At 36.6% G+C, this 17,485-nt stretch overlaps 1 non-coding gene across 1 annotated transcript; it reads left to right on the plus strand.

Annotated features, from left to right (window-relative positions):
* The first annotated feature begins 6,958 nt into the window (after positions 1-6,958).
* Positions 6,959-7,065, plus strand: LOC136221165 (small nucleolar RNA R71). The gene has a single exon (XR_010684949.1). It is a non-coding gene; the product is annotated as a small nucleolar RNA R71 (small nucleolar RNA).
* The last annotated feature ends 10,420 nt before the right edge of the window (positions 7,066-17,485 follow it).

Genomic DNA, 17,485 nt, shown 5'->3' on the forward strand with positions numbered 1-17,485 from the left:
AAGCTTATGAAGTATCTGAATCCTCCTCTTGCTTGGACGGACATAGGACCGCATACATCTGAATGAATGAGTCCTAGAGTGTCTGATACACGCTCACCTTTATTGCTAAAGGGTGTCTTTGTCATTTTACCTTTTAAACATGATTCGCATGTTTCCAATGATTCGGAATCGATTGGATCTATAAGCCCATCTGAATGTAGCTTTAGCATGCGTCTCTTGTTTATATGGCCTAAACGACAATGCCACAAGTAAGTTGAATTATCTATCTTATGTCTTTTGGTATCAATTGCAAAAACAGGAGTTTTATCATCTAACACATAAATCCCATTTTGTGATATTCCTGAAAAATAAAAGATCGAATCTTTATAAAAATTGCAACTATTGTTCTTTATTGAAATATGAAAACCGTCGTCAACAAGACGGCTAATAGAAATAATGTTACGAGACATCTCAGGAACGTATAAACAATTCCTTAATTCTATTACAAACCCAGAGGGCAAAAGTAAAACATAATCTCCAATTGCGAGGGCGGCAACTCTTGCTCCATTTCCCACTCGCAAGTTTATGCTTCCTTTCTTAAGTTCCTTAGTCTGTTTTAGCTCCTGCATATTTGTACAAATATGAGATCCACATCCGGTATCAAGTACCCAAGATTCAGACAATGAAACTGTATTTATTTCAATATAAAACATACCAGATGTAGAAGCACCGCCTTTTCCCTTCTTGAGGGTGGCTAGATACTCCTTGCAGTTTCTCTTCCAATGCCCGTCTTTACCACAAAAGTGGCATTCTCCTTTGGGCTTCTTCACTTCCTTTCCCTTGGACACAGCTTTCTTACCTTTCTTGGGATGTTTAGGATTGGGAAAATTCCCTTTCCTTTTCTTCGATCCCTCAATTACAAGAGCCGGTATGGTCTTGTCTTTCTTCATATTGGGCTCAACTGACTTGAGCATGTTTGCAAGCTCTTCAAGAGAGGTTTGCAAGTCATTCATCTGATAGTTCATAATGAACTGTGAATAACTTTCTGGGAGGGATTGAAGAATTAAGTCAACACTTAATTCGTTATCCATCGCAAATCCAATACTAGAAAGTTTGGTAATGTAGCCAATCATCTTGACACAATGTGTCATGACTGATGTGCCCTCTTGCATCCTGCAATGATATAACAGCTTGGATATCTCGTAGCGTTCGCACCTGGTTTGTTTCCCAAACAATTCCTTTAGGTGCATGATGATGGAATAGGCATTCATCTCCTCATGTTGCCTTTGTAATTCCGATGTCATTGATGCAAGTATGATGCATCCGGCATGATCGTCATCAGCCTTGTGCTTCTGGTAAGCATCAATTTCCTCGATAGGAGCATCATCTTCAGGGACAGGGGGTATCAATGTATCAAGTACATACCCAATTTTCTCGAACTTCAAAACAATTTTGAGGTTGCGAAACCAGTCGGTGAAGTTTGAACCATTCAGTTTGTTATCGGTAAGAATGTTTTGCAGATTGGTTTTAGTCATGATTTTAAGAGTGTGTGTTTAAACAAAACCTGAGAGTGAGAAAGAGTAAACGTATGTCATTCATTTGCTTTAAAGTATAACAATCTAAAATTATAGGCCTTTTAATTTATTTCAGATTGCTCCCACTATTTTGCCAAATTAATAACCCTCCATATTAATTCGAAGAATTTCACAAATCCTTTAGTGAGCTAGGATCCTAACTCCTGAGATTTCGCCTTGACTTTAGCCAACAAGCTAGTCCCATTTGTTAGGTAGATTCATGCAATCAATCACATCTCGAATGTGATTCCTAGGTTATTGGGTTACTAACCACATTAGTAACTAATATGTCATTCATATTAATCCCAACCATTTTGCCCATTAGTTTATGACAACATGAGTTTGCCCATCCAATTATCATAATCTAATTTAAGTACTACCCCATATTCATGAAAGAATGATTTTCGATAATCCAGGTGTTACCATAAGACCCCGAGCTTGACTTTAGCCAACAACCCAAAGGCCCCCAGTACTGCCGGCTGAATTATAATATTAGGGAGGGGCAACCGATTTTAATAACTTGCTTATTTACTTAACTTTTTAATGAGGGATTTTTATTTAAGTCTCATAATCTAACTTAGTCTTGATTTGCTTTAGCATACATCAGACACACTTACATACATACATTGGCGTTATGGACATATCATCTAAATTATTCCGTCGAGCCAGAGACGGAATAAAAGGCCAAACCTAAGGAAATACTAACTATTACATATTTCTCTTTAGGTCCTCCGTCTTCTCCATGGCGCCTTGAAATTACATATTAATTTCTATACTACTATAAGAAAACTTCAATTGAATTGAAGGCAATCAGATGAGAGGAGAAATTACAATAGATAGTAGAAAGGCAGGACGCGCAGGCCCTATTTCAAAAATACCAAAAGACTAAAAGAGGGTCCAAATATAACTCCAAACATGCAAAGACTCAATTAAATAAATTTAATTAGTTGATTACATAACCGTCTTATGTAATATTTAGGTTAATCACATTAACTCGTCAAATTAACTTTCATCCAATTTTACATCTTATCGTTTCGTATCTTTATATTAACCCTTAGATTAATATAACCATATAAAACGTCGATTATGCATGTCCCAATTATTTTGATTTCAATTCATTTAACGCTTTGATTTACAACTTGGTAAAAACAAACTTTTAAACGAATTTTTCATTCGATAATCAAAAACAGAAAACTATTGATTTCCGAAACATATATATATATATAAATTATTTACAAGCCGATTTTAACAGTTAAAATCAAGTGGGATTCGGGCTAGGGCCCGAAACTGGGCTGCTGCCGTTTGGCAGCAGCCCCGCGGCTGCGCACGCGGCTGCTGCCGCGAGGCAGCAGCCGCACAACAGCGGCTGGTCGCGCCGTGAGGCGCGACCCGAGCCGCTGTCGTATGTTTTTTTTTATATAAAATATAAATATATATATCAGTTTTTAAAACGATTTCAAAAACGATTTTCAGAAATAGGAAAAACTACAATAGATTTCCGTTTTATCTTTTAGAATTAATAAAACTAATTTTATTAACCTAACTATAAAACAAATAGATTTTTTTATAATGATTATCAACCGAAATAATTAAGAACATACGCATAATCAATTTTAATTAACAATTAAGTAAAATTTATTTATCTTTAGAATTAATTAATCAAACAATTTGTTAATTAATCCTAACCATAAATATTTATTCAATCCTATTGAAAAACTTCTAAATTTTCATATATGAAATAACGGATTTAACGATGTCTCTGATACCACTGTTGGAAATTAAGGCTAAGGTGTAGCAGCGGAAATATAAAATTTTAGTCTATTTCCTTTTAACCATAGGATCTGTTAATCGTTATTTCATATAAAGAGGGATAAGAAGGAATACCTTTCGATGAACAATCTACCGTTGTTAAAGAAGCGCCCACAATTCTTCTCCGAGATTCCAACCACAAAGTATAACACGGTGAGGTTAAGATGGAATCAACCCTTATGAGATGCAACCAAATTAGATTGCCTCTAATTAACCAACACAAGATCAAAGAGAAAAGGAGATGAATGAGATTAATCAATTGACGGAAGCCGTATGAATTCTTATCCACGAACTAGGGGATATGAATTCACTTTTTCTCTCTTAATGTAGGTTTCGAAAATCACAATAAGGGGAGGGGATTAGCTTAGTCGAAATTCACACATTAGGGGGGTATATATAATAACTTGTATCTAAACCCTAGTTAGATAGGAATAGGTTACTTAATAGGAATTCAATTCGGAATATGATTCCTAATTATTATCTTATAATATATCTAATATATTTAGGATAATAATAAATAACCTAATTGGATAATAATAGGAATATATTAATCTAATTAAAACTCCTAATTTAATTATCTCTCTTAATTAATTTAATTCACAAACCTAATCAAATTAGGATTAAGGGAATTAAAATAATTCCTTACTTACTATATACAAATTTCGGCCACCCCTAATTAAATGGGCCTTACTGGGCTCATTTGGGCTTCCATCTATTAATGACATCCATCTCTCTTTTGGTTCCAAGTCTTATGTGTGATCCATTAGGTTCTTACTACTTCTGGCCGTATGCAACTATTAAATTAATTTCTTCAAGAATTATATTTAATCCTTGCATAACGGAATGATGTACTGAGTATGTTATTGGCAAGTCTGTAATCATTCCCCCAGAGTCCGTTAAGAAGACAGGTTGATTCTGTCGTTAACCCTTCCGTATTAGTTACAGTATAATTCGATCCTTTATCAACTACATCCTTGAACTGAATCTTATGACTATGGGTGATGTCAAGTCACATATAGCGAGACGTTCATTTTACTTGTACAGGCCGAGTCAACTCAAATAGATAGGTTAAGTGAAATCTGTATTTCTACTCTTAAGCTATCACCTTGCAAGGATTTAGAGTCGAGTCTTCCACAAGCGATCCTTGGATGTATCTCCCATTAATCGGGAGTGATAAATGCTCAATCCAATGTATAACTACCCTGACATTACCTCCTGTGACACCCAACCTTTGCAGTTCACACCCCAGAGTCATCTCTGTTAAGGATCGTGGGACCACAGGATCAAAGTCTCACATTCAGTAATTCAGGATGACCAATTAACATTCCTTTGAGTCTGAGGATTAGTTATACCTATTAATACCAATGAGATGAACAGGTGACAAGGAAGAATCTACCCATCCTGTTATCTCAAATCAGATCCCCAATCCTAATGAACGACGTTTCATCGGATCTATGTAACTGTCCAGATATCTATATATATGAAGCTTGTGAGATCAGCTTTCTGTCGGACAGAAGACATTGTTACATACAAGTCTCAACAGTGATATATCAATCCTAAACATATCACTTGACTTGGGGTGGTTTTAAGTTTATTAGTTTATTATAAAGTTTTGTCTCACTTCATGCTTGTATGAACACTTTATAATCACTTTAAACAAACTTACGGATTTCCTTTTATTAGACTTTATTTAGTGCTTAAAAGGGATTGCCTTTATATAGTTATAAAACATATATCTCATTAAAACAAATGACATAAAGAACAATTCATTTACATTAAGTTTGTATCCTGCAACAATTGTCTATAGGACACTAAACCCCAACAAAAGGCGCATCATTTCCATATATGATCCCCCATCTAGGGCGGGTCCACTTTCCTCCAAGATAGAAAAATAAAACACCATTTAGACAGCCCTAAAGAGCTTTTTATACCTTTAGGGGGGGCTTCTGATAACAACCCAAATTATTCTTGAATAAGGAATAAGGGAAAATTAATAGAGATAATGACAAACCATTATTTCTTCTAAAAGAGATATTTATGCATGATTAATGTGGAATTAATGATAATTAATGCAGGGGTGAATATGCAAATAATGAGGAAAAGGAAGGAGTTTCTAGCATTATGCCACACCACGTGGACCATGGCGAGATACGCCAAAACGAGATACGCCCGAAGAGAGCGAGTAATGGAGACCCGCCATTGTTCTCAAGGAGAGTGTACATACGCCTTGACGGATGCAAGAATACCAAAAGGCGCCTTTATTACCATCCATGAATGGGAATAAATACAATTAAATGGCAATTAATAGCCATTAAAGGGGAATAAAGACTTGACTGTTCGAATACCTCAACTCTGAGGGTTTTAATGATAAATGTTGGGATTAATGGAGAATTGATAGCAATTAAAGATGAGTAATGACACAACTCTTCACCTGCTTCCCCATTAATGCTGAAGGTTACAGAAACCTATATAAATACCCCAGCTTCCTAGGATCAAAGGTACACTTACTGATTCTCTACTTTTGTGCTTACAGTTTATTCTCAGAAATATTACTGACTTTGGCATCGGAGTGTCCCCGGCCGATCCCAACGGCACCTCACAGGGAAGTGCTCCGATCAAGGATTTTTCCACAAGTTATCAAGGTTGATAATTGACGTTAACCTTTCTGCATTAGGTACAGTATAATACGATCCTTCATCAACTATATCCTGTTGGTCAATTCCTTATAACCATGGAACGTGTCAAGGTTACATATAACGAAGAGTCTGTTTTACTTGTACAGGTTGAATTCACTCTGAAAGATAAGTTAAGTGAAATATTCATTTCTACTCTTAACTCTATCACCTTGTAAGGATTTCAGTTAATTCACCACAAGCGGCCATTTGGATTTATCTCCCACTTATCGGGAGTGACGAATGCTCAATCTGACATTAACTATTCTGCAATTACTTTGTGTGATACCCAACTCTGCTCTCACACACCCCAGGCTCTCACCTGTTGGATCGTGCTCGTATAGAATCAAAGTATCAGACTCCGTAATCCAGAATCACTAATTAACGAATGTTTGAGTCTGAGGATTAGTTATGCATACTAATACCAATGAGATGAACAGTTGACACATTAGATAAATCAATCCATTCTGTTATCTCAAGTCGGGTCCCAATCCTAATGAACTCCTTCACCGGATCCATGTAACTGTCTAGATATCTGAATATCTAAAGCTTGTGAGATCAGCTTTCTGTCTCGATAGAAAACACTGTTACATGCAAGTCTCAACAGTAATATGCCAACCCCTATAACATATTACTTGACTTGGGTTAACTTTAAGTCTATTGGTCTATTATAAGGTACAGTCTCACTTCATGCTTGTATGAACACTTTATAACTACTTAAATAAACTTAGGGTTACTTTCTTTATGAAAGATTTGTGCCTTTATATATAGTTACATTTTAATGCTATATATCTGATTAAACAAATGATCAAATAAACAATTTATTCATTAATATTAATATCCTAAAACAATTGTCTTTAGGACACTAAACTCCAACAGTTGGTGACTCCATTGTAAAAATTATGCACTTGCATCCACATGGGGATGCCATGATTTGGTACCTTTCTTAACAGCTCTTTGTACCTTTCCCATGCCTCGGTCAAGGATTCATCCTCTTCTTGCACGAAATGGGACACCTCATTTCTGAGTTTGATGGCTTATCTAGGTGGAAAGTATTTCATTAGAAAAGCACTGGCCATGTCCTGCCATGTTGCTATGGTTCCTGGCTGTAGGTTCTTTAGCCAGTTCTTTGCTTTATCTTTGAGAGAAAACGGAAATAGCTTCAGCCTTATCACGTCATCGGTGACTCCTCGGTTTGATCGAAAAGTGTTGCACAGCGTAATAAACTCCTGGATATGTCCATTTGGATCTTCCGACTGGTATCCACTGAATTACATGGCTGCTTGCAACATCTGTATCATGGATGCTTTTACTTCAAACATGTTGTTTCCTTCGTTAGGCAGCACGATACATGACGAGTGTCCTTCCGTGGTAGGTCTGGAGTAATCTCTGATTCTTATGACTGGTGGATTGTTGTTCTCTCCTTCTTCTTCAGGAGGAGATTGAACTGGTTGTTCTGGTATTCTTCCAGCCATCCTTCTTTCTCTTTGTCTCTCTCTTTGTCTTGCTCGTCGAGCTCTCGCTTGGTTTCGTCTTCACATTCTCTTTAACTCAAGATCAATAGGAAAAACCGGTGGTCCAGCTCTTCGCATAGACAATAAGAAAAACTGTTTCTGGCTGCACTATGTAACAAACAGATTAAAAACACCTTGTTTCACATAAATTTTCAGATAAACTTCATTGCTTTCAATCCCCGGGAACGGCGCCAAAAACTTGTTGTCCTCTGAACAGACTCTAGCAAGTGCACTAGATACAAGTAATAAAGTGATAAATAGAGTATCGTCTCCATAGGGATTGATGATCAAACTTTACTAGAAAAACCTTGCAGAACAGGGTGTTCGTGATGTGTGAATTCTTAATCTTGAGAAATGTTGTGAAGTGGTAACTATGTGAATGATTCAGTGTATTAAACAGAGTTTTTGATAATGATAAAAGGTGGAACAGGCTAGGCCACAGAGGAACTTGTTACTTTCAGTCTCTAAACATCCTATTTATTCATGAATGACGCAAAGTGAAGTCAAGGTTTCTGTTTTAATGCTCACTTAAGTCAACTCTCGTGTGTTCTTAAGATTCTAAGATATACTACAACCGTAAGTGTCCCTAAGGTTGGTTCTTTCTTGCATTATGATCGAAACAGCATTTCTATGAAGAAAACCCTTGATACAACCTCCTAACATTCCTGCTTCGGGGTTGGACGTTTGATAAATAGTTCCATGAAGATGAAAGCAGTTCCCTATCATTCATCTAACACTAACATACATGCATACAGCAATGGAGTGAAAGCTTTATCAAACACATCATAATATATCAACATTCATTCATAAATAAGAAAATAGAAGACTTACATAACAGGCCCTAACTGGCCGAACCCGTTCAAAACGACTACTCACTCATGCTAAAGAGTGAACAGCCTAAGTTGCATCTACAGGACTCCATCAATGGAGTCATAATCTTCCTAGAGAGCTTCTCTCTCTGCTATTGTTCACAAAAACTTCTATCTTCTGTTCTCAAAAAGGTACTCTTCCTTTCCCTCCACTACGTCTATAAATAGGAGGAAAAAGGAAACGGTACTAAAAATATTCATAATATATTACAAAATAAAAAAGATTGTTCAACTGATCCTGGATTACTAGAAGTGGTTAAAATATTTTGACCTTTGAACACTCAAGGGTCGATCACTCTTGTCATCTTGTTACTTTAGCCGCTCTTTCCTGCCGCTCCTGCTGCTTGTCACGTCGCTATCCATCATCAGACACACAGCGTTTAACCGCTGGATCAAAGGTTGCACATCTCCTTATGGTTGCTGCAAAACAGGCTACTTACAGCCTTTTTGACTTAATCTTTTCAAATCTGCATAAAACACTTATAAGTCCTTTTTTTAAGTAGCATTACGCCTAAAACACCCTTAATTCATCACAAATAGTATGTTTAATTTTAGTCATTTTCATGCCTAACAATAACAAATAGTCTTTGTGGTTCGATCTCGTGCTTAGCACAATATTACTTGTTGCGATAGGATACACTTGTCCTATTAATTGCTATATATTTTACGAGCATCAGTAGCTGCTGAGGAAACTCCAGTTACAACCTTTGCTCCGGAACAACCAGCCCCTACTGTCTCCTCCATTCCATCCTTCACTGAGCAAATAACTGAACCAAACCACACTGAGGAGCGGATTGAAGGTCAAGGAATATGAACTCCTGAGGAGGAAACCTTAGCTGCTGGAGAGCGGCTTAATGGTGAAGGAATACGAGCTTCTAAGAAGGAACTATCTGCTCAGCAATCTGAAATTCCTTCCTTCCAATCACCTGACTCCATTCCTACTGCCTCTCCTAAACACCACAAACATCATCATCGAGTCAGTAAAGAAAAGAGGTACAAGAAGTCAAGTATAAGACCTAAACTTCATCTTCTTGATGATGACTCACCTCCAAACAAAAACTATGTTGACCCCAACAACATTGACTTCATTTTCTTCACACCCGGCACTCCTCTTCCTGAGCAACCAGCTCAGCAAAAGCAAGCCTCTGTTTCTGCAACTCAGGAACAAGCTGTATCTGAACCCAACTTGGGCCCTCACTCATCCAACGATGTTGCTCCTACTATCCCCTCAACTGGGCCAGTGCTTGATGCAACTACTGCTCAACTCAACTCCTCTACCGAGCAAGTAATTGAAGAAACACCTGTTCTGAATCAATCTACTACTGAGCAAGTGATTAACATGGCTGCTGCTCCATCTACTTCCAATCCTTAGTAAATAGTACCCGAGTCCTTTGTCGTTGCAGCTAACGCTTCCAACACTGAGCAAGCACGCACTGACTCTCCAACTCCTGTCCAACAACCTTCCAATCTCAATCAATCATCTGGAATGGACAAAGAACCGACCACTGAGACTTCCATGGGCAATGAAAATGCTGGCCAAGAACCACTATCCTTCCTAAATGCCATAGTCAATGACATGAACAAGTCTCAAGCCACAACATCTACCACATCCTCTGTTGAGCCTACTCCACTTAGCAAAGTCATGCATCTTCTAAGTGAACTCAAGAGTCTCAAAGATCTCATGCATTCACTGACTGCTCTAGTCTCTCAGCATAACAATAAGGTGTTCACTAATAGAATGGCTGAATTAGAACTGATGATGGTCCAGCACATGGATTCCCTTGAAGGAAAAATTACGCCCATCTCAGCTGCACATTCCACTATTGCCACATCCGCTGAAGTAACTCAACACTTTCAATAGATGACTACTGAGCTCACTAAGGCTCAGAATTCTACCACGTCTTCATTTGAATGTACCATTGAGCAAGTTGCCGAAGCCATCCGGCTACTCAGCATAAATCGTGAAGCGATGAAGACTGAACAAAAGAAGACCTCTGCCATCTTCAACTTTACAAAAGATACTTTTGAGATTACACCAGTAATCCTTTGCCAAGCTGACCAACACTCTATCCTGGCAAGCAAAGGCAATCCAATTTATGTTCAGTAACCTGAGTGCAACGGGTAATGTACCTGCATCTAATATGGATGCTGGAGTGTTAGTCCTCACCGGACTCAAGGACAGTACGAGTGCCTTACTATTGTATTCATCCCAACTCTCTCGTGCTATTGCAGCTGGTCAACTTCTCCCTTCTTCTTTTGGACCCAGTTCTGATGCTGGCAAAAAGGGGGAGAAAGAAAAGGGAAAGGCTAAGGAAGATCAAAGGAGTCGTCCTACTGAACAAGGAACTCAAAAGCAACAAACTCACTCTCTTCCACTGCCCCACAAACTCAGCAACAAGGAACCTCACAGCAACCTCGAAAACCTAATCAAGTCCAATACAACACAAAATAGATAGACCTTTTTAGTCTAACGACTTAGATCTTCTTGTTTTTGTGTTGAAACATATTATTGTTGTGCTTACTTGCTTGCTGTGTTATTTATATGAGAACGCATCTTACACATACCATGTGTTGATTAAATACTATGTCTATATTTCAATTGCTTATGTCTCTAACTGCCATGTTGAACTTATCTTGATCATTCTCATAATGTCTATCACTTTAAAATTCGTTGAACAAATAACTCAACTTAAGAACATAAAATTTATACAAGTATAAGCCATTGAGTAACTCCACTCAACAACCTTTGATTAACTCAGTACATCTTCAACTCTGATAATTGAACTCTTCTAAATGAATCCATTCAACAATTATCAGAACTGAGTAAAGTAAATATGTTCTTAATACTGGCCTACTTCTGACCCTGAACTCAGCCTTACTTGATTAAACCTTGAAATTTTAAAGTAAAGCAAAGTAAGTAGTCCAACCCTTATGGGGGAGAATTCAGAAGTTAAGGAAAGGTCAACAATTATCGGGGAGTTCAACATTGAGTTCCTAATTTAATATTTTTGCCAACATCAAAATGGGGGAGTTTGTTGAAACACATTTCCACAATGATTTTGATTTGACAAAATTATTTAAATTAGATTTAAATCCCTATGATAAAATATTCCAACACATTAAATTTAAATTGTTTGATTTATTTATTATTAATGTGTTTGTTCAATGTTGAGTGTTTAATTAATAAGTATTAAAAGACATTAAAGACCAAGGCCCAAAAGCCCACAAAAGAATGTCAAAGCCCAAGTCAACATATTCAAGCTACTTAAAGAACATGGCCCAGCACGAATAAGGATCTAGAAGCCTTCCTAACTGCTTCACGTCGAAGCTGCTGAGTCGAACGGATAGAAGACAGGTCAGCAGTTGACCTGAACAACTTGGAGACAAAGCTATTCCACTTTGGGAAATATTCAAACGCCGCAAAAAGCTGTCGAGAAGACTTTACCATAAGTAGAGAGACAATCTGACGCTTACTGACCAAAAGCATTGGATCCCTGATTCAGACAGAAAAGGCAACGTTCTCATGGCCGATGACACTGAGCACTGACGAGTGAAAGCGACAGTAAGCCGTTTCCCTCCAACGGTTATTTTGAATTTTGAAATAACTAGAGCCTCAGATGTCACTATAAATAGGCCTCTCATTTGCTTCATTAGATTCATATCTTCACCAAGTCGAAACGCTGAGCAAATTGCTACTTGAAGTTGTGTGCCAAAGCAAAGCAAAGAAATCTTACACTCACTCTCATTTTGTGTAAAAGTCTAGATTGTAGAATCATCTAAAGTGTTCTTTGTATTTAGAACAGATCTTTATCATTTCTAAAGATTAGAAGGAGATACTGAGTTGCTCGGTTATAGCACTCAGTGGTAGAAATAGTATTGGGTATAGGATATAGAGGAAGATACTCTCTATACTCACTGACTATTGTAAGAGGTTTGTGCTCTACCTGAAAGAGCTCAGTAGTGGATTAAAGCTCGAAAGGATTCCGAGGACTGGACATAGGCAGGAGTCTGAACCAGGATAAATCTACTGAGTAACATTTTCTAACTCTTAACTCCTTATCTTCTTGCTTTGAACTGTGCCTAGTAAAACGCTAAAATACATATATACTGAGTTGTGTGACTTGAGAACTGAGTTCAGGAATAGACTTCAATGATATCTCCTGACTCAACGTTAGAAGCAGCCTTAGTTACCAATTTACTAAAGCTGCCTCTGATTTTACTCAGCACCACTGTGCTAAACGACTAAGTGAAAAATCTTAGGTTGAGAGAGAAAGTCAGCTTAAAGAGAAAAATTTTAAATAGTTCCTTACCCCCCCCCCCCCCCATTGGAACTAATTCTCACATTACATGGGACCAACATTTAACATTCAGAAGCAGAATCAAGCTTTATTTATGTTGAATACAGCAAACAAAGTTTGCCTCTGATTCCAAGCTTCCTTGTGCTATTGAATTAATTGTGAGAAAATTTTCATAAAGCCTTAAATTTATTAATAGTTCCATTCACCACCCCCCACCCCCCCCCCTCCCTCCCTCCCTTTGGAGCAAGACTCTATCTCACAAGGACCAACATTATATATATATATAATTTTCATTCCAAACCCTATTAGGATTAGGTTAAAACACTTAATTAGAATCTCATTCTAATTAGGATTGTTAATTAGATACGTAGGTTAAGTTATCATATTATCTATATCCCATATAAATATAAATTTTATCTCTAATCAAATTAGATAACTTATCTTTATGTTAGGATAATATTATCAAAAAAAATTAGAGATTTAATCACATTAAACTTTTAATCAAACTTTATCCTATAATTGATTGACTATAATTATAACCTAATTACAATTATCCCCACTTATTACATATATACATAAATTTCGGCCCACTCAATACTCCATCCTATAATTACCATTTTGTCCTCCAGTTCCAAGTCTCATGTGTGACCCAATATGTTCTTATCACTACTAGTCGTATATAGTCATTGAATCAATTTCTCTAAATTATATTCAATCGATTGTATAACGGAATGAGTATACGGACTGTGAATAGAAGAACCGTAAACATTCCCCAAGAGTAATAAGAAGACAGGTTGATTCCGTTGTTTACCTTTATGCATTAGTTCTAGTATAATTAGATCATTCACCAGCATGTTGGGGTTTATGTCCTATAGACAATTGTTTTAGGATATAAATATTGATGAATAAATTGTTTATTTAAATCGTTTGTTTTAATAAGATATAGTATAATTAAAACTATATATGAAAGACATTAATCTTTTGTAAGTAAAAGTAATCCCAAGTTTATTTGAAGTTGTTATAAAGTGTTCATACAAGCATGAAGTGAGACTATATAATAAGTCAATAAACTTAAAATCAACCCAAGTCAAGTAATATGTTAAAGGGGTTGGCATATTACTATTGAGACTTGCATGTAACAGTGTTTTCTGTTGAGACATAGAGCTGATCTCACAAGCTTTAGATATGAAGATATCTAGACAGTTACATGGATCTGGTGAAGGAGTTCATTAGGATTAGGACCCGACTTGAGATAACAGTATGGATAGATTTATCTAAGTGTCAAATGTTCATCCCATTGGTGTTAGTAGGTATAAGTAATCCTCAGACTCAAACAATCATTAATTAGTGATTCTGGATTATGGAGTGTGATACTTTGATTCTGTGTGAGCACGATCCACTACAGGGGAGGCCCTAGGGTGTGTGAGAGTAGGGTTGGGTATCACATAAAGTAATTGCATGATAGTTAATGATGGATTGAGCATTTATCACTCCTGATAAATAGGAGATATATCCAAAGGGCCGCTTGTGGTGAATTGACTGAAATCCTTGCAAGGTGATAGAGTTAAAAGTAGAAATGGAGATTTCACTTAACTTATCTTTCAGAGTTAAACCTGGAAAAGTATAATAGACTATTCGTTATATGTAACATGACACGTTCCATGGTTATAAGAATTGTCTAAAGGATATAATTGATGAAGAATCGAATTATACTGGACCTAATGCGGAAAGGTAAATGTCACTATTCAACCTGGCTTCTTATTGCACTGGGGGAATGTCTAAGGTTCTGCTAGTAACAGCTCGCGAAGTCATTCCGTTATATATAAGTTGAAATTAATCAGGTTGAATTAATTCCAATAAATATATACGGCTAGTAACAATAAGAACCTAATGGGTCGCACATGGGACTTGGAACAGGAGGACGGAATTGTAATTTAGAGGGAAAGGTACATATGGGCCGAAATTTATATGTTAATGGGACTAAATAATTTAATTGATAATTGTAATTGGATTATAATTGTAAATTGAATTATATGATTATGTGATAATATTAATTAGAAGTTTTAATGTGATTATAACTCTAATTAATTATCCCTAATATGAATTAATATCTAATTGGATTAGAATTATTATCTAATTATATTGTGATATTATTAAGATAATAATAAGTATTTAATTTTTTTTTTTTTGAGAAATAGTAATCAATAAATCAAGAAATCAGATCGGAACAAACAGTATCCTACAACCAGAGCGGAGCAGCAAAAGCAATAAATTCGCTAGCATTGGAAATGGCATGTCATGCAATGACATGGGCACCCCTATTCGCTAGACGTGGGATAAAAGACACTTTAAAATCATGCCTGACAGCTAAAATTGTTTTACAGTCCTGGATAATAAACTCGAAATCCGAAAGGTCGGACACGGTAGAATAAATACTATTAACCACAGAAAGAGAGTCACTTTCAAAAAAATCATTAATACAATTAAGCTCAACTGACCAGAAGATAGCATCCTGTAATGCCAAGGCCTCCATCATCCGCACGTCCTCAATCAACGGGACTATCCGACTACGGCAGGCTATAAACGAACCGTCAAAGGATCGAAGAATAGCTCCCAAACCACCTCGGCTCACTGAACTAAATACTGTCGCGTCGTAGTTACATTTTACGGACCCGACCGGCAGCCTAACCCATCTTTGAATCTCAACAGCGTGATGGGAACTAGATGCCGCACGAATAGGCCTCCTGGGAATTACAACAGAATGTGGTCGTAACCTGGTGGAAGCCTCGGTGCGTCGACCAACATAAACATCGCTAGAAGGCACCGGATCAGAGCTGGTTGCACCTTGGGACCTCACCACCGCAGTACCTCCATCACGAACAGATCCCCGCTGAGCAGGGTCAGACGCCTCAACCACGACCTGGGCAGCTGGGAGCCGAATAACAGTTGACGATTCTGCACCAGCAAATCGATCAGTATGACCCGAGAACTCATTTGCCAGCTCAGTCGCAGCACTCTGACCTCCAAGACCCAATACATCTTCATTCCGAACAACAATTCTCTGGCCCTCTACACCCCTCGGACTTGATGACTAATGGAGAGTTGTTGAGGTTTGAGATCTCTGCCACTCTTATAGATACTGAGCCGCTATAGCTGTAGCTTGAGCAGGTAGTTGAATTTTTCCTTCCCAAACCACTTGGTTTCACTAGTTCCAAATTAGCCAAAGAGTCATGGCCACCTTATAAGTATTTAATTAATTATCTAATTAGTAATCATATTCCAAATTGGATTCTAATTAATTAATTAACTAATACACCTAGGGTTAGGATTTGAGAAGTCTATAAATAGACCCCTCCCCCTTGTATATTTTGGCCAACTAAGATTTGGAGGCCAGGAATTCTTCCGAAATCATCCCGTCTCAATTACTTTTTCGTTTACTCTCTCTTTGATCACAAGTCGGTTCCTTTTGAGGCAATCAATTTAGATTGCTATTCATCGATTGATTACTAATCGCTTTTCTTTTCTGTTGTCATCATTATTCGTGTTACACGGATTAAGAGTTGTGGACACTTCATTTGCAACTGTAGATAGTTTGTCAATAAAGGTATTTCGCTCTATCCCTCTTTATATGAAATAACGATTACTGCATCTTGGAAAAAGAGAAATAGATAAAATTTTATATTTTTGTTGTGTCTAGGCTGGTCTATTTTCCTTCAATGATATCAGAGCGAGCGTTAAATCTGTTATTTCATATATGAAATTAATTAAATATGAGCGAGGTTTGATAGTTTAATTGATCTAAAATAAAAACTATTTTAATTATTTGATAATTAATCTGATTCTGGAAATTTAATTATAGATTAAAAATTAATATATATATATATATATATATATATAATTCAGGATAAACGGATCGGGGCTGTCGTCGCAAGACGACAGCCTTGGACTGCGCCAGGCTGCTGCCGCAAGGCAGCAGCTCGGGTTGGGCGTTTCGCGATGGCCCGACCCCGGATTGTTTATAGTTTTATTTTAAAATTTATTTTTAAATTAAGTCAATATATATATATATATTCCAGAATAAATCTCGTTCAAAAACGATTAGTATTTAAATTGTTTTGCTAAAAGTTATAATTTAATTATATTTGATATGATTAATTAAAAGTTTAAAACATTTCAGTAAAATGATTTAAATAGAATATGGTTTACATTTAATCAATCTTAAATTTGTTTAAGGATTAATTAAAATAAGATATAAGGGATGCAAAATTAACTTAAAGGATTAAATTGATAGAAAAATTAATTTAAAGGGTTAATCTGATTAACTAAAACATTATATAAATAGTTTATGTAATCAACCAATTAAATTTATTTAATTGAGTCTTTTGCATGTTTGGTCTTATGGACATATTTAGACCTCTCTATAATTGTTATTTAGTCTTTTGGTATTTTTGAAAAATAGGGCATGTGTGCCCTACCTTATCTACTCTCTATTATATTTCTCTTCTCACATAAGTCCCTTCAAATTAGTTGAAGTATTCTAAAATAGTATAGAAATTGATATTGTTATAATTTGAAGGCGCCAAGGAAAATACGGAGGACCTGAAGGAGAAATATGTAATAGTTTATATTTTCCTAGGGTTTACCTTTTATTCCGTTTCTTTCTTGACGGAATAATTTAGATAATATGTCCATAACCACCAATGTAAATTGTATGTGTCTGATGTATGCTAAAGCAAATCAAGACTAAGTTAAATTATGAGACTTTAAAAT

This window comes from Euphorbia lathyris, chromosome 2 (assembly GCF_963576675.1).
Source record: "Euphorbia lathyris chromosome 2, ddEupLath1.1, whole genome shotgun sequence".
Lineage (NCBI taxonomy): Eukaryota > Viridiplantae > Streptophyta > Magnoliopsida > Malpighiales > Euphorbiaceae > Euphorbia > Euphorbia lathyris.